The 27,591-nt window shown below is 42.0% G+C and overlaps 1 protein-coding gene across 6 annotated transcripts in view; it reads right to left on the bottom strand.

The window, feature by feature from the left end:
* The window catches only part of LOC144275951 (uncharacterized), a 68,179-nt gene that overhangs the window by 20,665 nt on the left and 19,923 nt on the right, over positions 1–27,591 (bottom strand). The window contains exons 1-3 of one of the 6 annotated variants that reach the window (XM_077835627.1): positions 9,586–9,665; positions 5,849–7,605; positions 5,357–5,404 (exon numbers count right to left, since the gene is read on the bottom strand). The exons of 2 other annotated variants lie outside the window; for them this stretch is intronic. The gene's annotated coding sequence lies outside the window, so the exon portion shown is untranslated. Of the gene's footprint in view, positions 1–5,356; positions 5,405–5,848; positions 7,606–9,585; positions 9,666–24,269; positions 24,444–27,591 lie in introns of those variants that run through there. 3 more of the 6 variants (XM_077835628.1, XM_077835631.1, XM_077835632.1) reach the window with 3 other exon arrangements.

Genomic DNA, 27,591 nt, shown 5'->3' with positions numbered 1-27,591 from the left:
AAGAACTTTACCATAAATGTGCCTTAGTAGTAAAGGACCCCCAGCCTTGGGCTGTGACTGCCCTGTTCTAAGCAATTTGTCCTGAATTGATACTCTCAGTAGTGTCCTGCCAAAGGCCACTGTGTTACAGCTTCTCATCTCCACTAAGTATTTAGGCTGACAGCAGGCATTGAAAGATGGGCTGCTTAGGGTCTGGCTTCAGGAAAGAATCGCATTTCTCCAGGTTATTTTTGTTTGTAAGCAATTTTCTGAGTTGCAGGAGCACTTTCTGTAATAGAGGGGGAAGATCTAAACAGAAAATATTGTGAAGAGTCATTTCAAGTTATCCATCTTCGTTCCTAGCAAGCCCCCTCAACCTTGCACTTCCTAGTTTAAGTTTCTCCTCCCTGAGAGGAGAGGAAAATGTTTAGTCAGATTATTCAAAATTCCTTGCGGGTGATGTAACGATGCTGGTTTTGGTGGGACCCAAATGAGAGTACCAATTCAGGACAAATTACTTAAAGCTGAGCAGTTACAGCCCAAGGCTGGGATTCCTTTGCACACCAAGGGAAACCAAACCAGCCAAACAGAGAGGACTTTGGTTTTACCCCGCTGGCTAACCATAAGTCACACAAGCAATTCTCTTAGACACTCCAGTTTCCCAATATCACCACCAGTACCACTCATTATGGGGATGAATGGTCATGAAAACCAATATCCCAGTAAAAGAAAAAAAAGGTTCTCTCGATCCCCAAGGACCAAGCCCCATACCCAGGTCAATATGCAAGTTAGATCTTACCCACAAATGACGCTGTTGCCAATCCTTTAGAATCTAAAATCTAAAGGTTTATTCATAAAAGGAAAAAAATATAGATGAGAGCTAGAATTGGTTAAATGGACTTAATTATATACAGTAATGGCAAAGTTCTTGGTTCCAGCTTGTAGCGGTGATGGAATAAACTGCAGGTTCAAATCAAATCTCTGGAGTACATCCGCAGCTTGGATGGGTCATTCAGTCCTTTGTTCAGAGCTTCAATTTGTAGCAAAGTTCCTCCAGAGGTAAGAAGCAGGACTGAAGATAAAATGGAGAAGATGCAGCTGCCTTTTATAGTCTCTTACCATGCAGCCTGTTCTTTCTTTGTAGGAATTAAGCACAGATTTGGGAAGTTTAGTTTAGGTATTTCTTGTCAGAAGTAATGTAGTCCTTTCCCTTTTTATTTAAGGATCTTCAGGGAGTGCTCATGTCTTAATTCTCTTGTGACCTGTATTTTAATGATTCATATGTTACTCAGTTCATTACAAAATCAGAACATCTCAGCATATATACTTTAAAATGTATATTTCTTGGACTTTGATAGCACTTTCTAGTAGAGGATCTCAAATCACTTAAATACTAATTAAGTCCCTTCATGAGCACAGTATTATTTCTAACTTAAAGAGAGAAAGAAAAGTGAGGGACAGAGAATGTGATGCACCCAAGGCATGTGGCAAGACTAGGAACAGAACCCAGCTATACGGAGCCATGGCTTCCTGCTCTGACACCTCTTTCTGATATATTAAAGAGGCCCTGTTGTACCTCTATAATTAAGGGTGGATTCAATTTTTCCAGTTAAAACAGGCACTCAACCTCATATGATGCATCTTCCCCAAACTTGAAGAACATAATCTATTAAGACTGAATTTTCTGAGGACGTTCAACTAAATCTGTTAATTCAGGAGTTTAAATGAATTTTAAATGGGCCCTTTACAAATTTTTCTGAGTCTTTCACCTTTTTTCAGGTCCCTCTCACTAACAAACAACTGTCAGTTACCCTTCAAACTTGCAATATAATTAAAACTACTTAAAAACTGAGGAACAGATACAATTCACTTTGCTTAATAATCAGCTAATTTCTTCAAAATAATTAAATTGTTTACTCTGACAGCTCCTATTGGGATTGTGTTCCAGACCTTCTCCCCTCTGATGGTTAGAAACCACCTACTAATTTCCACCCTAAATTTGTTCATGGCCAGTTTATTTCCATTTGTTCTTGTGCCAACACTGTCCTTTAGCTTAAATAGCTCTTCACCCTCCTGATATTTACCCTATAATGTATGTAGGGAGAGTACTCATATCCCCTTTTAGCCTTCTTTTGGCTTCTCTCTGTGCTCTATGGTTAGAAAACTGGAGAGGAAACTGCAGAGGAAGTCCTGCAGACCTCAGTTCAATCAGAAGGAATAATGGCCAAACTTCCTGGAGAGGGGAACTATGAACTCCAACACTATGAACTCCAACACTCCAACTCCACTGTTGAAGCACTGTGGCTTTAGGAGAGGCTCCAATGCTTCAGAAGCCACAGTTGGCCCAGGTAAACAGATGTGGCATTTGACAGGCTTCCCCACCCCAGGAATGCAGGCACCATTGTGTCAGAGTTAGGATTACAGGTAATGAAGACCTGCTGTCCTCCCAGCAGTTAGCTCTCATGCACCCTCAGCATCCACATGTACCATTGCACACCCCTGCATCCTCTCCCCCCAGCTTCTTACATGTGCTGTATTAAAACCCCAGGAAATACCACAAATTTTTTTTAAACAAAATGTTTAAGATTGTTCTTAAGGGTTTGCTTTGGGACAATGGGGAATGTCAAACTTGAACAAGGAAATGCCAAGTTATGAGACATCTCCTATCAGTACCCAGTTCACAGGGACTGCTCTAATTTACAGCAGCCTTCCAATAGCTGCCTATGGCCAAGAGTTGACAGTGTGCAACTGCAAAGTAAACATGGCCACTCACTTCCTGCTCCCTCCCAGATCTACTCTGAGGGCAGTGCAGAAGGGCAACACAAGGCTACGTACAGTGGCTCTTTTGCTGGCCCTACATTTGGAGAATCCCCCTTGGGGGGCTTTTTTATGCTTCTGGAGCAGGGGCCAGAAACTGGCCCCAAGATTCTTTTCCTGTCACACAAATTTATGTTGGGCCATTATTACTCAGTGCAACAGTAATGTAATCACACACAAGATTTAGAGTACTTCAGAATCAAAACATGAAAGAGAGTAAATCATTCTCTCAAACTTTATAGACATTTCAGCATCAGTACAGAATGTTTCCAAGATATATTTACCATACCCCTAATTCCAAACTATTTGTTGAGGTGTGCTGGTGGTCCCTCCTTGCCCCCCCATTTTATATAACAGAAAGCAGATAATATTTAACATTTTTTTCTTGAATTAATCTGGTGTATTGAAAACACAAAATATCTCTAGTCCTTATAATGAATGCTTTGCTAAATGCATTTTACAATAAAGATAAAATTGTCAATTGTAGCCTATAGAATTAACCTGCTTGCTTGCATATATATATATATATCTTCTTATATTTTAAATATTTGGTTTATTGTAACAGGTCTATAGATTTACATTAAAGTAAGTTAGGCTGTAATGCAAGGGACCTACAGGCCATATCCTGTATGTTGAGCTAAGGCAAAGTTATGTCTGAGACCTTTCGCCTAGATAGATAGATACAGATAGAATGGCATCGGGGGTTTCCAAGTCTGTACCCTCAAACTTAACAGGTACACCACAAGGAAAGAACCGAAATAACGTGTGTGTATAATCTAATGTCATTAATATATATGTACATGTCATCAATATGTACAAACATACTAGTCTATGGAGTAAGAGTACTCGAACATTTTTGTGGGTGAGAAATGAAGTTTGGGCATAGAAGGAGGGTTCAGGCACCTGTGCCCTATAAAAGAAGTGACCCACCTTGCTAGGGGAGCCTGTACTTGTTTTTCTTAAACTTTCTAAGTTCCAAGGGAACTAGGCTAAGCTCAGTTTCCTTAAGCTTTGTTCTTAGTTTTGTTTATTAGGTTTTAATTTTAAGTTTAAGTTAGTTAAGTAAACTCTAATTTAGCTTCGATAGCTCTTAGCTCTAGCTTCTTCTAAGCTTTGCACCTCTCATTCGAGAATTGAGGAACCTGAACTGCCAGAGGCGAGGCTGGTCCTGTGTCTCTTGCCACCTGGTTATCAAGAAAGGGTATACTAACTAGTATACTAACTAAGTATATTAATCAAACCTTTGTAGCATATAATACCATAATACCATATATATCTTTTAAATAGCAGTAATACAATTGTAACTTTGTAACTCTGTTTATTTTACCATTCAATTACTACTTCATTCATCTTAATAAAAAGTCTTTAAGGCTATATCTGTCTCAGTGTGAGCTTCTTGTCATACCCCCAAGGGTCCTTTGTAAATTCTGTGGAGCCTGATTCGGAACAAAAACCTTTTTATCTTCTGATCAAACAGATTGGCGAGCCTAAAACGCATACTATCCAAATTAATATTATTAACTTCCTAAATCAGGCAACAGACTGGCGAGCCAGGCACAAGTCTCGAGGAGTGTGTGACAGGGATTTTCAGGATTTCCAGGCATCTTTAGACCCCTTAAAATCTCCCCTGAGGTATAAGTAAAGAGTTAGAGTTAGAGAGCAAGACTGTGTGTCTTACTCACCCACTCTTAACAACACAGGAACCTGATTTCCTGTGACTGCTTCTTAGCAGCCATCCCAGTATTTCCTGTTACGTACTGTGTTTTGGCTTAGAGTTTTAGCTTAGAGGTTTTAAATTTAATCTTGCAAGATAAAAAATAATAGTGTTATTATTATTTAAAGTAATACACGCGTTTAAGGGGCTTTGTTGAAGGTTGAAGTTATAACAAATGGTACTGATATTAGCAGTAGCATTGAGCCCAATGACCCACACTGGTGGTGGGGGAGTTGATAAATCTATGTATTAATTGCTGCCAAAAGGCCACAGTAACTCAAAACTTGTACGGTTTGAGCTACCTTATTTCAGTCCCCTCAACTCTCCTAGGCTGCACCTCTGATCCATCTGCCTCAGTTTTCCCCAGCTGTTTGGCAGGTCCCGACAGAGGAAAGAAACCTCTCGATCAGCTACGAGCCATTGAGGGAAGAGGGGGGAACGCACCCCCACCCCTCTATTGTTTACTTGGGACTTATTAAACTAAGTGTAAAAACCAGTTTGGGGTGTTGTTTCCTGTTGTTTCTGTAAAGGGATGCCTTTAGTTTCAGAGTAAAGAACAGAAGAGTGTTCATTATATAGTTGATTACATAGGCTAGTCAACAGTAAAGTTGTAAAATTAAAATAAGTTACGTGTTAAGATGAGTGGAGCAACGGCAAGGGTAGAGTCTGTTAGAGTTACCCTTAGTATGGCTTTAAAAAACTTTGCCAGAAAATACATTCAGGAACATGGAGAAGGTTTAGTACAGCTAAAAAAATTGCAAGATAATCTCTAAGCACTGGAACCCATGGGGTTTTGTAAGTGAGGTGTTTAAAGTAAAAACAAAGCAGAAAAAAAGAAAGGCTAACCTGGTAAAGAAAATAGCTGTTAAATGTCTGCTCGTGGCTTGTAGTTCGCTGGAAAAAAAATTAAATAAAAAATTAGAGCTACTCAGGAAAGCCCAGCAAACTTTGGATGAGGGAGGAAAGGTTATTCAGGATTTAACAAATGGGCTACATGTAGCTTCAGAGGAGCGGTCAGTACTTTTCCAAAAGAAGCAGAGTTTAAAAAAAAAAAAAAGTTAAAACAGTGTAGGTACCAGGTACAGAAAGCAGGAAAGAAAGCACATTGTTGGCAGGAATGAGTGAATGCCAGCTTAAAATCGCTGGACAGCTATAAATCAAACCGTGGTCTGCTGTTGGAAAGAATCAAAGAGTTGGAAAAGATAGGAGATGTGTTAGAGGAGAACAAAGAGTCGGTTCCCAACAGTATTGGCATGGTGGAACCAATGGAAATAGAGAATGCTGCAGGGCCAGTTACGAGAAGTAGGGCAAGAGAGTTAGTTCAGGCTGATACAGTACCTTTAGGAGCGGAGTTGAAGATTAAGTCTCGGAAGCCACAGGGAGAGTCAAATGAGGAAGTTAGCAGTGCAGAAGCTACTAGCAGTCTGCAGATAGAAAAAGGAAATCCAAGGGTGGCAACACGGGAGGTGGAGTTAAGTGTCATAATAGAGAAGGTGACTAGTAATGTAAAAAATTAGATGAAACAGAGCAAAGACGGAAGAAATATCCTCTCCTCTGTTAGTGTCTGCCTCTGATAGTAAGGAGGAAATACCTTTAAAAACTGTGATTGTCCAGGGACTAGAAGATGTGGTGTCACAAGTAACACAAGTAGCTAGTGCCTGTGATGTAGTAATCTCTAGGTTACAACAGAAAAAGATACAACAACCAAGGAAAGCAATTCTTGCTCCTCCACCCAATGTTACATTGGCACCATATAGATCAGGAGACCCTTTGGGTGGACACTTATTGGCATTTGTGCAATCATCAACATTGCCTAGGTCCCTAAAATTTTGTGGACCCTCTATACCCCTTTGGTATATGCTGGTCTCACCTGGTGTACTGGTAAAACACCCTACTACACCAGATTTACTGAACTAAGATGTCCTGAGTCAGTGTGGAAATGCCTTAAGTGTAGGACCTAAAGGTTTTATACAAAGGTACCCTGCTCAGCCAGGATTATTTCCAAAGGCACATTCTAATAGCTCTGATAAGAGAAATGTGGATTTGGGTAGGAGAAGTCAAAACATAGAAATTATAAATTCAAACTCAGATCCCAATCCGGAGAGAAGATCCCTGTAACAGTGGTTACAAATATTAGGACCCTAGATCTGGTAGCTAAGCAAATAGGAATAATGGAGGATTCTTCGGTTGCAATGCATGCACAACGTGTACAAAAACACTAAAAGTGTTCTGGCTTATCAAGGGAAGATGGGTTAAAATCTTACAACTCACAGTGAATCGAGCATTATGGAGTAAAAATCTTTTAAAGACACAGTAGCCCTATTGAAACATAATCAGCATCCGGGGCAAGCTGGAGAGGCCATCCTGTCTAACCTAAAGCAAAGACCTAAGTTCCCACATCTATTTCACCTGCGGTTAAGTGCAGCATGGCACAGTCACCTAAAAAGGAAAACAGATGAGTCGCCATACGTTAGTTTGTTAGTCAATAACTCTCTTCCCCATTTTCAGGAAAAGGTTAGCATGCATATAAATAATAACACTTGTTTAAAGGAGGCATTAGGCTTACTGGCCAAGGCATATTCTCAGGAAGGCCCTAAAATAGGTCGCGTGGAGGCCCTGTTGCAATACTTCAGGAACCACAAGTTAATCTCACCGTAAGAATTAAGGGACCCCCAGGGTTAGGCCAAAGTGTTCCTAAATTCCCTAGGTACCAGTGTTGGCAAAATGACCCCAACCCACATAATAATCCTGGACCTTCGAGTGAGCTTGCCCTTTGACAGGGTTTATGCGTTTGGACCCCAAGTAGGGGCCTGGGACCGTGTTCCTTTCTTTTCAGATGCTGCCTAGAACAATTCATGCCTGCAGAGATCCAAGTCACCACCTCCCCATAGAGATAAAAACTCAGTTGTAATAATGTTTAAAACAGTGCAGCAAATGCTTGAGGCTCAATGACAGGACATCCGGGAATTCCAAGCATGAGTGAATGAGCTGAAGATGGAAGGCCAAGGCCCAGCACCCTCGAACCGTCCGGTGGCCTCCGTTAACCCATTTCCTTCTCTCTGGTGGACAGCCTCTTCTCTTCCAGAGTTGGCTGCCTCCAAAGAGATAGAAGAAGAACCCATAGATTATTTGTCTGCATACTCTACAAATTACTTGGCATAACACCAACCGGCCCCGAGCGTAATCATAGCCCCCTTAGTCAGGGATGCAAGCCGGAGACCCACAGTATCTGCAGTGGTAGATTCATAGATATTTAGGTCAGAAGGGACCATTATGATCATTTAGTCTGACCTCCTGCACAACGCAGGCTACAGAATTTCACCCACCACTCCTGCAAAAAACCTCACACCTATATCTGTGCTATTGAAGTCCTCAAATCATAGTTTAAAGACTTCAAGGAGCAGAGAATCCTACAGCAAGTGACCCGTGCCCCATGCTACAGAGGAAGGCGAAAAACCTCCAGGGCCTCTTCCAATCTGCCCTGGAGGAAAATTCCTTCCCGACCCCAAATATGGCGATCAGCTAAACCCTGATCCATAAATTCCATAAATCTGTCTTATCCCATCGCTTCTTATTTCTTTACATTCTACCTCATCATTGATATATAATGCTACTCCACCATCTTTACCGTTATTTCTGTCTTTCCTAAACAGCACATACCCTTCAATACCTGTAGTCCAGTCATGACTACTCTTCCACCATGTTTCTGTTATCCCTAGAATATCTGGTTTCACTTCCTGCACCAGTAGCTCTAGTTCCTCCATTTTGTTACCTAGGCTCCTCGCACTGGTATACAAACATCTTAATTTTTGCTGTTTGGCCTCACTCACATTCTGTACCCTATTAGGCACAGTCATTCTACAGCCAGTATAACCTATTAGACTGGTATCCACACCGCCCTTCCTCCTTATATACATTCTCCTACCCATGGCTATATCCTTTCTAACTTCGTTTTTTTCCCTCTCATTGCTAAAATCCGGTGTGGAGATTACCTGGACATCTCCCAACCATCTCCCCCAAATTCCTAGTTTAAAGCTCTCTTAATCAGTTGTGCCAGCCTCCATCCTAGAAGTCTATTTCCTTCCCTACTCAGATGAAGTCCATCCCAAGAGAACTGTCCTATGTCCATGAATGCCTCCTAGTGGCCATACATCCCAAAGCCCTCCTTATAGCACCACTGCCTAAGCCATCTGTTGATAGTCATAATCTTGTCACACCTTTGTTGTCCTTCTCTAGGAACAGGCAGAATCCCACTAAAGATTACCTGAGCCTCGATTTCCTTAAGCATCTTCCCCAGGCTAGCATAGTCTCCCTTAATACTTTCCAGCAAGAATCTAGCCGTATCATTTGTTCCCACATGAAGGATAATTAGGGGATTCTTTCCTGCTCCCTTTAGGATCCTTTTCAACCTCAGGTCTACATCCCGTATCTTAGCACCTGGAAGACAGCATACCCTTCTATTCTCTGGATCAGCTCTGGTTACAGGCCTGTCTATTCTTCTCAGTAAAGAGTCCCCGATCACATAGACCTGTCTTTTCCTGGTGACGGTGCTATTCTCCAGTCTATCCCCTGTTCCCTCTGGCTGAAAGTTCTTTCCATTCCTGTTCTCCCTTGTAATCCTCTTCAACCCATCCTGTATCCTCCTGGGGCTCATATTTGGTGTAGTCTCCATTGACTCTTCCCCTTTTCCTATAGGACTAGCCTCTCTTCTCTTCTTTCTTGCCCTTCCACCTTCGGTGACTACCTGCTGAGACCCTTCTTCATTTTCCAACTCTGCAAACCTGTTCTTGAGCTCTATTCCTCTTCACTAGCCTGTCTTTTCCTCTGCCTGGTTCTTTTAGTCACATGCTTCCACTGACCACTTTCCTCACCCAGCAGTCTCCCCTCAGAATTCCTCAGTCCTGCTTCCATCTGCAAGTCAGAGCTTTCCCCTTCAGATACCTCATGTCTTTGCTCCATAATCTGCTCAAACCCCTTTCTAAACTCAACCAGACTTTCCACCTGCATCTCCAAACCTCGGATCTTTTCCTGCATCAGCTCTATCAGACGGCATTTCATGCAGACAAAACTCTTACCAGGTGCCCCCTCCAGGATCATGGACATACCGCAGCTTCCACATCCAGTCATCCTCATTGTGTCTTCCACTACATGGGTCACTCCCACTGCTGCCTCTGTATCTGTCATCGCCTTCCCACCTAAACCCTGTTAATCTGGGAAACACAAACCCCACCAAAACCCCACCCCCCACAGCAAAAACAAACCCCCAACAAGCACCACAACACAAACTCCCCCTTACAAACTCCCCCTCAGACTCCCCTGTTTACAGCTCTGTTTGCTGGCTCCTGTGCCGCTGCAGCTGTCATTTCTTTGTTAACAGTTCTAGTTATTACCATCAAGGCAAACCTTATACCAGGTTTGGAATCTATGCAGTTCCTCCCAAGGGAAAAGGAGAGCCTTGGGAGAAGGCATATTCATGCATTCCACATTCATCTCAGTATGCTAAATTAGCAGCGGTGGCTTGTGTGTTGGAGTACTGTGTGCAGTTCTCCATCACCACCACCACATACCAAAGTATCTGTCTATTTTCAGACTCCTCATGGGTATGCAATTCTCTTACAGAGTTTCTGCCATGTTGAAAGACAAATGGGTTCACATCTTCTGATGGCTCACCTATTAGGTATGCATCGCTGATGAAATACATCCGCTGGTTAGAAGTAACAATCACTGTTCCAGGGTGGCCAATTAAAGTAAAAAAAATAAAAGCCCACTAAAAATTAAAACCCTATGCTACAAAAAATGGAAAGGCTAATAAATTAGCCCGAGAAGAAGCCCAATCAGGAAAATTCTGGAAAGAAAAAGATCAGGAATATTCTGTTACTACCCCTAGTCCCAGATGACCTATTGCCACAACTAAAGTTGCACAGGCTGACATACTGAATTTAAAAGAGATGCAAACATCTGATAAAGACATAGTAAAAGTAATCAAAAAGCTTTCCCAAATAAAAGAAGAAGGGTTGCTAACAGTAGAGAAGATATGAGCAACATTTGCAGGTAGTGAATGGAGTTCTCATGTATACAGGAGTTCCTTTCCCTGTATGGGTAGTTCCAGCTCATTTACGTAGGGAAATGATGTTCAAGGTTCATTAAACTCCTTTAGGAGGACACCAAAGAGTGAACAAAACTGTCCAGCATCTTTCATCTGTGGGATGGTAGCCACTTCTTAGGAGGAATGTGCAACAATATTGTAATAACTGTCTGGAATGTGCTCAAGCCAATCCAACTCCATCCAAAAGAAATGTGCCATTAAAATCTCAGGTGTGTAAAGGTCCTTAAGTGGCTTTGCAGATTGACTTTGTAGGTCCTTTGCCAAGGACTCAAAGAGGTAACCAATATCTGTTAGTGGCTGTCAATCCTTTTTCAAAGTGGGTAGAGGCATTTCCTCTTTTGCAATACTGCAAAAGCCACTGCCAAGATCCTAGTAGAGCAAGTCTTCTCTAGATGGGGAATCCCTGCAAAGGTGTAATCGAACCAGGAATCACATTTCACTGGACAGTTCTTTAGGGACTGCCTTAAATTAATGGAAGTCCCACAGAGACTACACATCCCATACAAACCACAGTCCTCTGAGATGGTGGAACGAACCAATCAAACTATAACAGTAATGTTAAGAAAACTGGTTGATTCCAATGGGCGTAATTGGAACACTCTCATGCCTCTAATTTTAATGGCATTGAGAGCAACACCGGCTGTATCTACTGATAAAACACCCTTTAAAGTAATGACAGGCTGAACGATGCAATTACCAGAACATTTAATTTGGCACACCAGTGGCATTCAATTAGAGGAAATAAAAATAAATACCTACTTGCAAAATCTGCAAAAACATTTAAATCAGGGCCACTTGCTGGTAGCTCCTAAATTGGGGAAATCCAGACAAAAAGCAAAGGCTTACTTTGACAACAACAACAACAAAATACTTGGAAGGTTGAAGACCAAGTAATGCTGTTATCATATAAAGCACCAGAGCATGGGCTGTGTAACCGATGGATTGGACCCTTCCAAGTCATCGATAAACTCAGTTCAGCAGTGTGTAAAATTAGGATAACAGGAGGCAAGCGTAATAAAAACAGAATCTACCATGCTAATCAGTTAAAGCTGTATCAATCATTCAGGTTGCAGAAGCAACTTTCTCCTCAAAACTTAAATAAACAGCATCCGACAGAATCGCGACAGCTGAAGTCCATCAAATTGCAACCATAAAATGGACATTAATATTTCTAATTTATTACGCCATTATCGTTACTCTAAGGGTAAGACTAAGCCCAAATCACAAATTTGGGACTAAACTGTTACAACCCCATAAAACCAAACAACACGGGCATGCTCAATTGCTCAAAACATACCAACACAAAAGAAACAAACTATTATACTCAACCTAGAACTTATCCACAGTCCTATCCACCAGGTTAAGGGAATTAAAGGGAAAAATGTCACCTTTAAATATCAATTGGTTGGAGTAATCTCGTTGCCATCCAGTGGCTGGAAAAAAAATTTGGCCTTTAGATAATAACTCAAAGGAGGGAGGATACAAAACCTATACCTCCTCACCAAAAAATTCATCTTCCCTGAAACACAGAATACCTTATAAAAATTGAAAAAAAACAAAGCCATTTGTAATAATCTGATGGGGGGGGGGAGTTTAACCTTATATAAACATAAATATAAGGATAAAGAACAATATAAAGTGGTCATTATAGCTAATTTTCAAACCAAATCAGGAAGCAAAAGGTATGTACTAAATGTAACATTTAAACTTAAGGTTCGGGATCCAATTATTAACTACAATTATAACAATCCAATATCAAATAATGTAACTTGACCAATGATAAACCCAGCACCTGTTTAATTATGGATAGAGCCCTTTTTAATGTTTTTAATAAAGTAAATACTAATGGAAACTGTGTGATCATGGGAGACTTTAACTTCCCAGATATAGACTGGAGGACGAGTGCTAGTAATAATAATAGGGCTCAGATTTTCCTAGATGCGATAGCTGATGGATTCCTTCAGCAAGTAGTTGCCGAACCGACTAGAGGGGATGCTATTTTAGATTTGGTCTTGGTGAGTAATGAGGACCTCATAGAGGAAATGGTTGTAGGGGATAATCTTGGCTCAAGTGATCATGAGCTAATTCAGTTCAAACTGAATGGAAGGATTAACAAAAATAAATCTGCAACTAAGGTTTTTGATTTCAAAAGGGCTGACTTTCAAAAATTAAGGAAATTAGTTAGGGAAGTGGATTGGACTGAAGAATTTATGGGTTTAAAGGTAGAGGAGGCCTGGGATTATTTTAAATTAAAGCTGCAGAAGCTATCGGAAGCCTGCATCCCAAGAAAGGGGAAAAAATTCATAGGCAGGAGTTGTAGACCAAGCTGGATGAGCAAGCATCTTAGAGAGGTAATTAAGAAAAAGCAGAAAGCATATAGGGAGTGGAAGAAGGGAGGGATCAGTAAGGCAAGCTACCTTATTGAGGTCAGAATATGTAGGGATAAAGTGAGACAGGCTAAAAGTCAAGTAGAGTTGGACCTTGCAAAGGGAATTAAAACCAATAGTAAAAGGTTCTATAGTCATATAAATAGGAAGAAAACAAAGAAAGAAGAAGTGGGACCGCTAAAAACTGAGGATGGAGTGGAGGTCAAGGATAATCTAGGCATGGCCCAATATCTAAACAAATACTTTGCCTCAGTCTTTAATAAGACTAAAGAGGATCTTAGGGATAATGGTAGCATGATAAATGGGAATGAGGATATGGAGGTAGACATCACCATATCTGAGGTAGAAGCGAAACTCAAACAGCTTAATGGGACTAAATCGGGGGGCCCAGATAATCTTCATCCAAGAATATTAAAAGAATTGGCACAAGAAATTGCAAGCCCATTAGCAAGAATTTTTAATGAATCTGTAAACTCAGGGGTTGTACCGTATGATTGGAGGATTGCTAACATAGTTCCTATTTTTAAGAAAGGGAAAAAAAGTGATCCAAGTAATTATAGGCCTGTTAGTTTGACATCTGTAGTATGCAAGGTCTTGGAAAAAATTTTGAAGGAGAAGGTAGTTAAGGACATTGAAGTCAATGGTAAATGGGACAAAATACAACATGGTTTTACAAAAGGTAGATCGTGCCAAACCAACCTGATCTCCTTCTTTGAGAAAGTAACAGATTTTTTAGATAAAGGAAACGCAGTGGATCTAATTTACTTAGATTTTAGTAAGGCGTTTGATACGGTGCCACATGGGGAATTATTAGTTAAATTGGATAAGATGGGCATCAATAGGAATATTGAAAGGTGGATAGGGAATTGGTTAAAGGGGAGACTACAACGGGTCCTACTGAAAGGTGAACTGTCAAGTTGGAGGGAGGTTACCAGTGGAGTTCCTCAGGGATCGGTTTTGGGACCAATCTTATTTAATCTTTTTATTACTGACCTGGGCACAAAAAGTGGGAGTGTGCTACTAAAGTTTGCAGATGATACAAAGCTGGGAGGTATTGCTAATTTAGAGAAGGACAGGGATACCCTACAGGAGGATCTGGATGACCTTGTAAACTGGAGTAATAGGAATAGGATGAAATTTAATAGTGAGAAGTGTAAGGTCATGCATTTAGGGATTAATAACAAGAATTTTAGTTATAAGCTAGGGACGCATCAACTAGAAGTAACGGAGGAGGAAAAGGACCTTGGAGTATTGGTTGATCATAGGATGACTATGAGCTGCCAATGTGATATGGCTGTGAAAAAAGCTAATGTCGTCTTGGGATGCATCAGGAGAGGTATTTCCAGTAGGGATAAGGAGGTTTTAGTACCGTTATATAAGGCACTGGTGAGACCTCACCTGGAGTACTGTGTGCAGTTCTGGTCTCCCATGTTTAAGAAGGATGAATTCAAACTGGAACAGGTACAGAGAAGGGCTACTAGGATGATCCGAGGAATGGAAAACTTGTCTTATGAAAGGAGACTCAGGGAGCTTGGCTTGTTTAGCCTAACTAAAAGAAGGCTGAGGGGAGATATGATTGCTCTCTATAAATATATCAGAGGGATAAATACCAGAGAGGGAGAGGAATTATTTAAACTCAGTACCAATGTGGACACAAGATCAAATGGATATAAACTGGCCATTAGGAAATTTAGATTAGAAATTAGACGAAGGTTTCTAACCATCAGAGGAGTGAAGTTTTGGAATAGCCTTCCGAGGGAAGTAGTGGGGGCAAAAGATCTATCTTGCTTTAAGATTAAACTCGATAAGTTTATGGAGGAGATGGTATGATGGGATAACATGGTTTTGGTAATTAAATATTCATGGTAAATAGGCCCAATGGCCTGTGATGGGTTTTAGATGGGGTAAGATCCAAGTTACCTGGGAAAGAATTTTCTGGGAAAGAATTTTCTGTAGTATCTGGCTGATGAATCTTGCCCATATGCTCAGGGTTTAGCTGATCGCCATATTTGGGGTCGGGAAGGAATTTTCCTCCAGGGCAGATTGGAAGAGGCCCTGGAGGTTTTTCGCCTTCCTCTGTAGCATGGGGCACGGGTCACTTGCTGGAGGATTCTCTGCTCCTTGAGGTCTTTAAACTACAATTTGAGGACTTCAATAGCACAGATATAGGTGTGAGGTTTTTTTTGTAGGAGTGGTGGGTGAAATTCTGTGGCCTGCGTTGTGCAGGAGGTCAGACTAGATGATCATAATGGTCCCTTCTGACCTAAATATCTATGAATCTATGAATCTATGAATTACTTTTCCGATTATGGGAGTTGTGGTGAGACTATAATCAGGTTCCATTTATGCTTATTCCTGTAGTGTTAAATTTGTCTAATTTGTATCTAGGAGAATTTAGCTATTGTCAGCATACCAAAGTGGCTTCCTTTTTCTCAGTACAATTTGTGGATAGGATTGCAGCCTATCAACAACAAGTGCAAGATATTGTTCTGTTGGGGATGGATAATAAAATCCATAAACCACATACTTCTAGGAGAAAGCATAGCTTAAATCTTCTTAAAAGTTTAGGATTCCTAACAGGACTATTTGGTTCAGAAGTGTCGATTTAAAACCAAGCAAATACATAAAAAATTCACAAACATATTAATTATGTGTTACAAGAGGAAGCCAACCAAGTGGTCAATCCAATGTTACAGAAAATAAAAAAATCGTCACAAAAAAGCAATTTACTGTTTATAATATGCATGACATAACCCAACTATTTAATAAGACCCAACATAAAATTAATCAGCTAATTGCCTTAAACAATAATCAGCACAGAAATCAACATTTAGAAAAGAAAATTATATGCTCTGCATATGGAAAATATGTTGCAAATGCAATCACGAATACATTACAATCCTTAAAATTGGGAAAGGTTCCTAACTTAATTAAAAATAAGCAACTGTTAAGTTGGTACTGTCCCAAATGTTTTCAAAGGCTGGAAAAGGAACAATCCACATGTTTGGATTCATGCCAGCATTTATCAGTGGGTGCTGTGAGAGAGATGGGATCTGACACCTCACCCCAACCAAGATGGTTGTTCTCTTTCTAAAGGTTATAGGATGGCACGACCCCTGTATGTCTAATTCACAGTCTCATTACCAGTATTTGACCCAAACAAGGATGTGCACAGGCAATTAGTAGCTGTCCACTCTACAGGTCACCTCAAAGGTGACATCTATAGGAAACGCATTAATGCACCTCCCTTGGTGGTCTACCACACTTCAACTCAAACCTGAAAAGTACCACAGATAGTCTGTTGCTCTAAAAAAGGGCCTCAGTATATCTGTAGGTGTAACGTGTTTAAAACAAACACTGTTCTGTGTGGACTGCAGGCAAAAAAATTACAAAATTCATCATCGTCATGCCTAGTGAGGCTGACCAAGTAAAAGACTCCAATGAAGAGGGTGCCCTATGCTGAAAATATCCAATTTTGCATGGTTACCAATCAAAAGAGGTACCAATATGGTCCCTTGAAGTGTCCTGTCACAAAGCCAAATTTTTGTTTTACTCCAAAGCAACCCACTTTAATAGGGAATCAAGCTATTCCTCCTGTTCCCACTTTTAAAAACATCACCATTATCCAGTCCAACCCAACCTATAAATTTAACTATCCAAAGTACACCCACCTTTCTTGTCTACATTCCCCCACTTAGGGTTACAGTTAAAGTCATTATTGGCTCATAAGGAGACCCACCTCATACAAATTACTAATGATATGAAAAAAGACAAACAAGCTATTACCCAGTTAATAAATGAGGGTAATAAGCCTGCAACAACTCCCAGGAAAATTTTTGAATTAAAAAAATTGGTTATTATCCAAGGAATTGCAATTGGGATTAATTTCCTTATTTTAGAATGCCTGCAGTATAAATCCAACAGGCCCAAGCAAATATCTAGACAGGTACCAAATGTTAAAAATAATAAATATGTATACATGGTGCCCACTCCAAAAACGTGCCAGGGTCCAGAATACCATCTTTATAATACCCTTCCTCCACCCCGACCAAAAAAGAATGGTATTAAAACTGTCCCCTCAAATACTTAACCACCTACATCCATACCTATGTGATGGGATTCATTGTTGCAAATCACCCCATCAAAGGGGGTGTGTGTAGCCTATAGGATTAACCTGCTTGCTTGCATATATATGTATCTTTTCTTATAGTTTAAGTATTTGGTTTATTGTAACAGGTCTATAGATTTATATTAAAGTAAATTTGGCTGCAATGCAAGGGACCTACAGGCCATATCATGTATGTTGAGCTAAGGTAAAGTTAGCATATCTATGTCTCGGACCTTCCACCAAATAGCAAAGTTAACACACACACATATGTCTGAGACCTTTCACCTAGATAGATAGATAATGGTAGAATGGCATAGGGGGTTTCCAAGTCTGTACCCTCAAACTTAAGAGGTACACCACAAGGAAAGAACCGAAACAACCAGGAGAACAAAAAATAACGTGTGTATGATCTAATGTCATTAATATGTATGTACATGTCATCTGTATGTGCAAACATACTAGCCTATGGAGTAAGCGTACCCTAACATTTTTGTGGGTGAGAAATGAAGTTTGGGCATAGAAGGAGGGTTCAGGTACCTGTGCCCTATAAAAGAAGTGACCCACCTTGCTAGGGGAATCTGTACTTGTTTTTCTTAAACTTTCTAAGTTCCAAAGGAACTAGGCTAAGCTTCGTTTCCCTAAGCTTTGTTCTTAGTTTTTTTTATTAGGTTTTAATTTTAAGTTTAAGTTAGTTAAGTTAACTCTAATTTAGCTTCGACTGCTCTTAGCTCTAGCTTCTTCTAAGCTTTGCACCTCTCACTCAAGAATTGAGGAACCTAAACTGCCAGAGGCGAGGCTGGTCCTGTGTCTCTCACTACCAGGTTATCAAGAAAGGATGTAAGTATATAATCAAAACTTTGTAGCATATAATACCATAATACCATATGCATCTTTTAAATAGCAGTAATACAATTGTAACTTTGTAACTCTGTTTATTTTACCATGCAATTACTACTTCATTTATCTTAATAAAAAGTCTTTAAGGCTATTATCTGCCTCAGTGTGCGCTTCCTGTCATACCCCCTGTCATAAATATAAAGGGCAGGGTAACCATCTTTCTGTATACAGTGCTATAAAATCCCTCCTGGCCAGAGGCAAAATCCTTTCACCTGTAAAGGGTTAAGAAGCTAAGGTAACCCCGCTGGCACCTGACTCAAAATGGCCACTTAGGGGACAAGATTTTTTTAAATCTGGAGGTGGGGGGAACAAAGGGTTTGGTCTGTCTGTGTGATGCTCTTGCCAGGAACAGATCAGGAATGCAGCCTCACAACTCCTGTTAAGTTAGTAAGTAATCTAGCTAGAAATGTGTTAGATTTCCTTTTGTTTAATGGCTGGTAAAATAAGCTGTGCTGGATGGAATGTATATTTTTGTTTTTGTGTCTGTTTGTAACTTAAGGTTTTGCCTAGAGTGATTCTCTGTGTTTTGAATCTGATTACCCTGTAAGGTATTTACCCTCCTGATTTTACAGAGATGATTCTTTTACCTTTTCTTTAATTAAAATTCTTCTTTTAAAAACCTGATTGATTTTTCATTATTCTTAAGATCCAAGGGTTTGGGTCTGTGTTCACCTGTACAAATTGGTGAGGATTCTTATCAAGCCTTCCCCAGGAAAGGGGGTGTAGGGGTTGGGGGGATATTTTTTGGGGGAAGACATCTCCAAGTGGGCTCTTTCCCTGTTCTTTGTTTAAAGTCTTGGTGGTGGCAGCACACGGTTCAAGGACAAGGCAAAGTTTGTACCTTGGGGAAGTTTTTAACCTAAGCTGGTAAGAATAAGCTTAAACCAGAAGCACAGCAGGATTTTAAAAGGTTTTGTAAAAGGTGATTGCAGCTGTAGATTCTGTCTCTCTGCCTGGGGGACAGAGCAGCAGGCATAACAAAAGGATTTTTCTGTAGGCTGAGAACAACTATCAGAGAAAATAGGTATCAGGTTACAGCACAGCAAAATTTTATAAGCCAGGTATTTTTTTCTTTCTAACTCTCGGGTATGGCTAGGTTAAAAACAGAGAGGTTAGAATGACAGAAAGCAATACTCAACAGAAGCTGGAATTAGCCAGATTTGGGGCTAAGGAAAAACAAAAGAAACATGAAAGATGGGTAGAACTCAGACAGATGGAGATGGCCTAAACAATGTGACTTACCTTGGATGCACAAGCAGCCAAAGAAAAAGAAAGGGAGGCTGCCCACAGCAGAGAGATGGAGACAAAAGAAAAAGAAATGGAGGCTGCCCACAGGAGAGAAATGGAGGCAAAGGCTAAAGAAATGGAGGAGAAGGAAAAAGAGAGGAAGCATTCACTGGAGATGGAAAAGGTAAAGGCTCAGCAGAATATACCAAATAACCCTAACAATCCTTCCCCAACAATCCACAAATGGGAGCGACTATGTCCACAGTATGAAGAATCCAGTGATATAGCTGAATATTTTCTCACCTTTGAGAGACTGTGCACACTCCATCAAATTTCTGAAGCTCACAAGATGACCACATTGGTCACAAAATTGACTGGAAGAGCTCTGGACCTATTCAATAAGATGCCTATTGATGAGGCTTCTGACTATAATAAATTCAAGGATTTGGTTTTAAAGCAATTTCAAGTTACACCTGAAACTTACAGAGTAAAATTTAGAGTCCTTAACAGAGGACCTGGACTAAGTAATGTGGCTAATATAAACCAGATGAAGGATCTGTTGGATAAATGGGTCAAAGGAAGGGGTGTAACTAGCTTTGAAGGAATGTGTGATTTGATGACTCAGGAGCAATTCCTGAATATGTCCAAGGAGAATATAAATCAGTGTTTATGGGATAAGAAAAGGGACTCAGCAAAAAGTCTTGCTGCTTATGCTGATCAATACAAGCAGTCCCAGACCACCAGAGAGGTGGGGCAAACTGGAACAAAACAGGTGGAAGGAGGAGAGAGAAACAACCCTGGTCGCAGTTGGAGCGGATACCAGAAAGGACACCCTCAGACCACACCCTACTACCAGGGACAGCTTAAGGCCCCTACTACACCTCAAGGAACACTCCAGACACCTTATCGTCCTGCCACACCGTTCTCCAGCAACCCACCTCACCCCAGTGACCTGTCAGCTGAACGATGTTTTAAATGTAATAAACTGCCCCAAGAATCCCAGATTACAGTTCATTGCACTGGAATCACACAAAAGGTCCTCAGGCCCAGATACCTTCCAGATACCCTCAGAGCGGAGGAAAACTTTGAGTGTGGGCGGGAAGAAGGTCACAGTGTGGAGGGACACTGGAGCACAAGTGTTGGCTATCCATGCTTCCTTAGTGGACCTCAATTTAATTGACCCAGAGGTCCAAGTGACGATTCAACCCTTCAAGTCAAACTCTTTTGACTTGCCTACAGCCAAGTTGCCGGTCCAGTACAAGGGCTGGTCAGGAACGTGGGCTTTTGCAGTCTATAATGAAGCATAGATTTCATTGACAAGCATTCTTACAACTACAATACCCACCTGCTGAAGTGAAGAAAGAGATTGACAGAGCCAGAAGAGTACCCAGAAGTCACCTACTACAGGACAGGCCCAACAAAGAAAATAACAGAATGCCACTAGCCGTCACCTTCAGCCCCCAACTAAAACCTCTCCAACGCATTATCAAGGATCTGCAACCTATCCTGAAGGACGATCCATCACTCTCACAAATCTTGGGAGACAGGCCAGTCCTTGCTTACAGACAGCCCCCCAACCTGAAGCAAATACTCAACAGCAACCACACACCACACAACAGAACTACTAACCCAGGAACCTATCCTTGCAACAAAGCCCATTGTCAACTGTGTCCACATATCTATTCAGGGGACACCATCACAGGGCCTGATCACATCAGCCACACTATCAGAGGCTCGTTCACCTGCACATCTACCAATGTGATATATGCCATCATGTGCCAGCAATGCCCCTCTGCCATGTACATTGGTCAAACTGGACAGTCTCTACGTAAAAGAATAAATGGACACAAATCAGATGTCAAGAATTATAACATTCATAAACTAGTCGGAGAACACTTCAATCTCTCTGATCACTCGATTTCTGATCTAAAAGTGACTATTCTTAAAAAAAAAAACTTCGAAAACAGACTCCAATGAGAGACTGCTGAATTGGAATTAATTTGCAAATTGGATACAATTAACTTAGGCTTGAATAGAGACTGGGAGTGGTTGAGTCATTATACAAAGTAAAACTGTTTCCCCTTGTTTATTCCTCCCCCCACCCCCACTGTTCCTCAGATGTTCTTGTTAACTCCTGGAAATGTGCTGGAAATGGCCCACCTTGATTATCACTTCAAAAGGTTTTCTCTCCCCCCACCCCATTCTCCTGCTGGTAATAGCTCATCTTAAGTGATCACTCTCCTTACAATGTATATGATAAACACCCATTTTTTCATGGTCTGTGTGTATATAAATCTCCTCACTATATTTTCCACTTTATGCATCTGATGAAGTGAGCTGTAGCTCACGAAAGCTTATGCTCAAATAACTTGGTTAGTCTCTAAGGTGCCACAAGTACTCCTTTTCTTTTTCCGAATACAGACTAACACGGCTGCTACTCTGAAAGTAGTCTATAATGATTATCCCATCCCCATGCTGTTGGGGGAAGACTTGGCCTATCATGTGAAGCTAGCCAAGAGGGTGGGAATGGTCACCCGCAGCCAGGCTAAGCAAGCTGTCACACCTAGCTCTGTTCCAGAAACTTCTACCAGGACCCGGTCAGGGGTGGTGGAACCGGACCCCATGCCAAGTCTGCAACAGCAGTAGTGGATCCAGTCACAGAGACCCAGACAGAGCCAGTCTCAAAACTGAAACCAGCGGAACAACCAGCACCAGAACCATTGCCAGCACTGAATCCAGTACTTGCAACCCCAACACCAGAGGGCCCCACCAAACCTGCACCGGCAGCAGCAGATAACCCTACACAAGAGGCTCAGCCGGAGCCTGAACCCCAACATAGTGGACAAGCGATGAGCAGTTCACAGTCCATGGAAACAGCCCCATCACCTGCATCACTTCCAGAGGGACCAAGCCCAGGTCAACAATCCAATGAGGAACTGATGTCTCCAGCATCAAGGGAACAGTTCCAGACCAAACAGGAAGCAGATGAAAGCCTCCAGAGAGCTTGGACGGCGGCACGGAGCAACCCACCGCCTCTCAGCCTTCTAATCAATCCAGGTTTGTTGTAGAAAGAGGACCTTTATACAAGGAAACTCTTTCTGGTGGACACAAGGAAGACTGGCATCCTCAGAGACAGTTGATAGTTCCAACTAAGTACCAGGTAAAGCTACTAAGCTTAGCCCACAATCATCCTAGTGGCCATGCCGGGGTGAACAGAACCAAAGACGATTTGGGAAAGTCGTTCCACTGGGAGGGAATGGGCAAGGATGTTTCTACCTATGTCTGGTCTTCTGAGGTGTGCCAAAGAGTAGGAAAACCCCAAGACCAGGTCAAAGCCCCTCTCCAGCCACTCCCCATCATTGAGGTTCCATTTCAGCAAGTAGCTGTGAATATTCTGGGTCCTTTTCCAAAAAAGATACCCAAAGAAAAGCAGTACATACTGACTTTCATGGATTTTGCCACCCAATGGCCGGAAGCAGTAGCTCTAAGCAACACCAGGGCTAAAAGTGTGTGCCAGGCACTAACAGACATTTTTGCCAGGGTAGGTTGGCCCACCGACATCCTTACAGATGCAGGAACTAATTTCCTAGCAGGAACTATGGAAAGCCTTTGGGAAGCTCATGAGGTGAATCACTTGGTTGCCACCCCTTACCATCATCAAACAAATGGCCTGGTGGAAAAGTTTAATGGAACTTTGGGGGCCATGAAAAGTAAATTTGTAAATGAGCACTCCAATAATTGGGACCCAGTGTTGCAGCAGTTGCTCTTTGCCTACAGAGCTGTACCCCATCCCAGTTTAGGGTTTTCACATTTGAACTTGTATATGGCCGCGAGATTAAGGGGCCATTACAGTTGGTGAAGCAGCAATGGGAGGGGTTTACACCTTCTCCAAGAACTAACATTCTGGACTTTGTAACCAACCTACAAAACACCCTCCAAACCTCTTTAGCCCTTGCTAAAGAAAACCTAAAGGATGCTCAAAAAGAGCAAAAAGCCTGGTATGATAAACATGCCAGAGAGCGTTCCTTCAAAGTAGGGGACCAGGTCATAGTCTTAAAGGCGCTCCAGGCCCATTAAATGGAAGCGTTGTGGGAAGGGCCATTCACAGTCCAAGAGTTCCTGGGAGCTGTTAATTATCTCATAGCATTCCCCACCTCAATCCAAAAGCCTAAGGTGTACCATATTAATTCTCTAAAGCCCTTTTATTCCAGAGAATTAAAGGTTTGTCAGTTTACAGCCCAGGGAGGAGATGACACTGAGTGGCGTGAAGGTGTCTACTATGAGGGAAAAGTGCTGGTGGCGTGGAAGAGGTGAACCTCTCCATGACCCGTGGGCGTATGCAGCGACAGCAGATCAAGGAGCTGTGCACTAGCTATGCGCCGACGTTCTCAGCTATCCCAGGACTGACTGAATGGGCATACCACTCCATTGACACAGGTAATGCTCACCCAATTAGAGCCCAACCTTACCGGGTGTCTCCTCAAGCTAAAACTGCTATAGAATGGAAGATCCAGGATATGCTATAGATGGGAGTAATCCGCCCCTCTGGAAGTGCATGGGCATCTCTAGTCATTCTAGTTCCCAAACCAGATGGGGAGATACGTTTTTGCGTGGACTACCGTAAGCTAAATGCTGTAACTCGCCCAGACAACTATCCAATGACACGCACAGATGAACTATTGAACAAAATGGGATGGGCACAGTTCATCTCTACCTTGGATTTAACCAAGGGGTATTGGCAGGTACAGCTAGATGAATCCGCCAAGGAAAGGTCAGCCTTCACCACACATGTCGGGCTGTATGAATTTAACGTACTCCTTTTCAGGCTGCGGAATGCACCCACCACCTTCCAAAAACTTGTAGATGGTCTCCTAGCGGGATTGGGAATATATGCAGATGCCTACCTTGACAATGTGGCCATATTCCTGGGCAGAACACCTGGAACATCTACAAAAAGTCTTCAAGCGCATAAGGGAGGCAGGACTAACTGTTAAGCCTGAGAAGTGTCAAATAGGCCTAAACAAAGTGACTTACCTTGTACACCAGGTGGGTCAAGGAACTATCAACCCCCTACAGGCCAAAGTAGATGCTATCCAAAAGTGGTCTGTCCCAAAGTCAAAGAAACAGGTCAAATCCTTCTTAGGCTTGGCCGGATATTACAGGCGATTTGTACCGCAACACAGCCAAATCGCCGCCCCACTGACAGACCTAACCAAAAAGAAACAGCCAAATGCAGTTCAGTGGACTGAAGAGTGTCAGAAGGCCTTTAACCAGCTTAAAGTGACACTCATGTCTGACCCTGTGCTAAGGGCCCCAGACTTTGACAAACCGTTCCTAGTAACCACCGATGTGTCCAAGCGTGGTGTGGGAGCAGTCTTAATGCAGGAAGGACTGAATCGAGTTCCATCCTGTCGTGTTTCTCAGCAAGAAGCTGTCTGAGAGGGAAAGCCACTGGCCAATCAGTGAAAAGGAATGTTACGCCATTGTCTATGCTCTGGAAAAGCTACGCTCATACATTTGCGAACAGCGTTTCCACCTGCAAACCGACCATGCTGTGCTACAGTGGCTTCATACCGCCAAGGGAAATAACAAAAACTTATTCAGAGGAGTTTAACTCTCCAAGATTTTGATTTAGACATACAACACATCTCAGGAGCTTCTAACAAAGCGGCTGATACACTCTCCTGTAAAAGTTTCCCAGAATCCTCTGGTCCAAATCGTCCTTAAGATGTGGAAAATATTGTTAGTCTTTATACAGTTAGTAGTATATTTAGAGATGCATGTGTCTTATTAACTCTGTTTTCTCCTAGAGCTCCAGGAAGAAATCACAGCCAGTTTTTCACCCTATCTGTGATTTGGGGGGCATGTCATAAATATAAAGGGAAGGGTAACCACCTTTCTGTATACAGTGCTATAAAATCCCTCCTGGCCAGAGGCAAAATCCTTTCACCTGTAAAGGGTTAAGAAGCTAAGGTAACCCCGCTGGCACCTGACCCAAAATGGCCAATGAGGGGACAAGATTCTTTCAAATCTGGAGGCGGGGGGGACCAAGGGTTTGGTCTGTCTGTGTGATGCTTTTGCCAGGAACAGATCAGGAATGCAGCCTCACAACTCCTGTTAAATTAGTAAGTAATCTAGCTAGAAATGTGTTAGATTTCCTTTTGTTTAATAGCTGGTAAAGCTGTGCTGGATGGAATGTATATTTTTGTTTTTGTGTCTTTTTGTAACTTAAGGTTTTGCCTAGAGTGATTCTCTGTGTTTTGAATTTGATTACCCTGTAAGGTATTTACCCTCCTGATTTTACAGAGATGATTCTTTTACCTTTTCTTTAATTAAAATTCTTCTTTTAAAAACCTGATTGATTTTTCATTATTCTTAAGATCCAAGGGTTTGGGTCTGTGTTCACCTGTACAAATTGGTGAGGATTCTTATCAAGCCTTCCCCGGGAAAGGGGGTGTAGGGGTTGGGGGGATATTTTGGGGGGAAGACATCTCCAAGTGGGCTCTTTCCCTGTTCTTTGTTTAAAGTCTTGGTGGTGGCAGCATACGGTTCAAGGACAAGGCAAAGTTTGTACCTTGGGGAAGTTTTTAACCTAAGCTGGTAAGAATAAGCTTAGGGGGTGTTTCATGCAGGTCCCCACATCTTTACCCTAAAGTTCAGAGTTGGGAAGGAACCTTGACACCCCCGAGGGTCCTTTGTAAATTCTGTCGTGCCTGATTTGAAACAAAAACCTTTTTATCTTCTTATCAAACAGATTGGTGAGCCTAAACCCATACTATACTAATATTGTAAACCTCCTCAATCAGGCAATACAATAGTTAAATACAATGTATGTATTACCTGTTATCACCTCTGCTTCTTCTGGATGTAATTATGAACAAAGGTAATTTAAAATAAGTTTCACAGGATACCTAGTGTGACAGGGTCGGGCCAGATGGCTACAGGAGAGTGATAGAAGGTAGATATATTAGCCCCAGGTTAAGTAGGTCCCTTTTCCCTGAGTAAGGTAACAGGGAAGGTTCCAGAACAATCAGGAACTTTCTGGAAGCAATTAAGGCAGACAGGCTGATTAGAACACATGCAGCCAATCAAGAAACTGCTAGAATCAATTAAGGCAGGCTAATCAGGGCACCTGGGTTTAAAAAGGAGCTCACTTCAGTTTGTGGTGCGTGCAAGGAGCTGGGAGGAAGAGGCACAAGAAGCTGAGAGTGAGAAGGCATACTACTAGAAGACTGAAAAGTACAGGCATTATCAGACATAAGGAGGAAGGTCCTGTGGTGAGAATAAAGAAGGTGTTGGGAGGAGGCCATGGGGAAGTAGCCCAGGGAGTTGTAGCTGTCACACAGCTGTTACAGGCGCCACTGTAGACAGCTGCAATCCACAGGGCCCTGTGCTGGAACCCGGAGTAGAGGCTGGGCCCGGATTCCCTCCATCACCCCAACTCCCTACTAGATTCCAGAGGAATTGAAATGGACTGTGGGTTCCACCAGAGGGGAAGGTCTCTGGCCTGTTCCCCGATCCACTAGGTGGATCATCAGAGACTGCAAGGATTGTTCTTCTTCCTTTCCCCATGCTGGCCAGTGATGAGGCTAACTGAGTGAACGGCAGATCTGAGCCACGAAAGTGGCCAATATGAGGGCTGCCATGAACCTCTGAGGTGAGAAAATCCGCCAATAAGCGCAGGACCCACCAAGGCAGAAGAGGAACTTTGTCACACTAGAGAATAATCACCTGAAAGCAAGAGTATGTCACAAATACCTTCTGGAGCAGAAGGCTCAGGGAAGTATTGTTCAGTCCTCCAATAAGCTTTCAGAAGGTTTTGCCATTAGAGATCCTGCCAGTTATCTGTGATTTGCTTAAATTTACCCCAAAATTAATTATTCAAGCCCAAGTGTGATTATTACTGAACACAGAAAGAGAAGCTGGAACTGGGCAAATCAAATCCCAGCACAATACCTAGGAGACCTGCCAAAGCATTTTATTTGGAACACCTGGTGGTGTTTAATTTTAACAGCAGTGACTCACTTACTGGAAAAACAAGTTTTTATCACCCTGAGGAAGGCAGCCAGTCTCCTCCCAGTGGCTTTGCCTTGCATCGGCAAACCTACACCATTATGACATTGAGCATCGTCCAAGCAAAGCCATTTAGGCTTTTACAGTTTTTCAAGATACATTAGCTAGTTAAGTTTTTTTTTTAATGGCAAATACTTTTCTGTTGGGGTGAGGCAGGGAAAGTCTGAGTTCCACCTGTGTGCCACCCACATCTTTGGAACAAACTAACCCAGCTGTTTTGGCAGTTTTAACAGCTGGTTTTAATTTTAAGGAGTTTTGTTGGGCAGTAGATATAATTATTTCT

This window comes from Eretmochelys imbricata, chromosome 16, assembly GCF_965152235.1.
Source record: "Eretmochelys imbricata isolate rEreImb1 chromosome 16, rEreImb1.hap1, whole genome shotgun sequence".
NCBI classification, from domain to species: Eukaryota; Metazoa; Chordata; order Testudines; family Cheloniidae; genus Eretmochelys; species Eretmochelys imbricata.
This window is presented reverse-complemented; position numbering and strand designations above follow the sequence as displayed.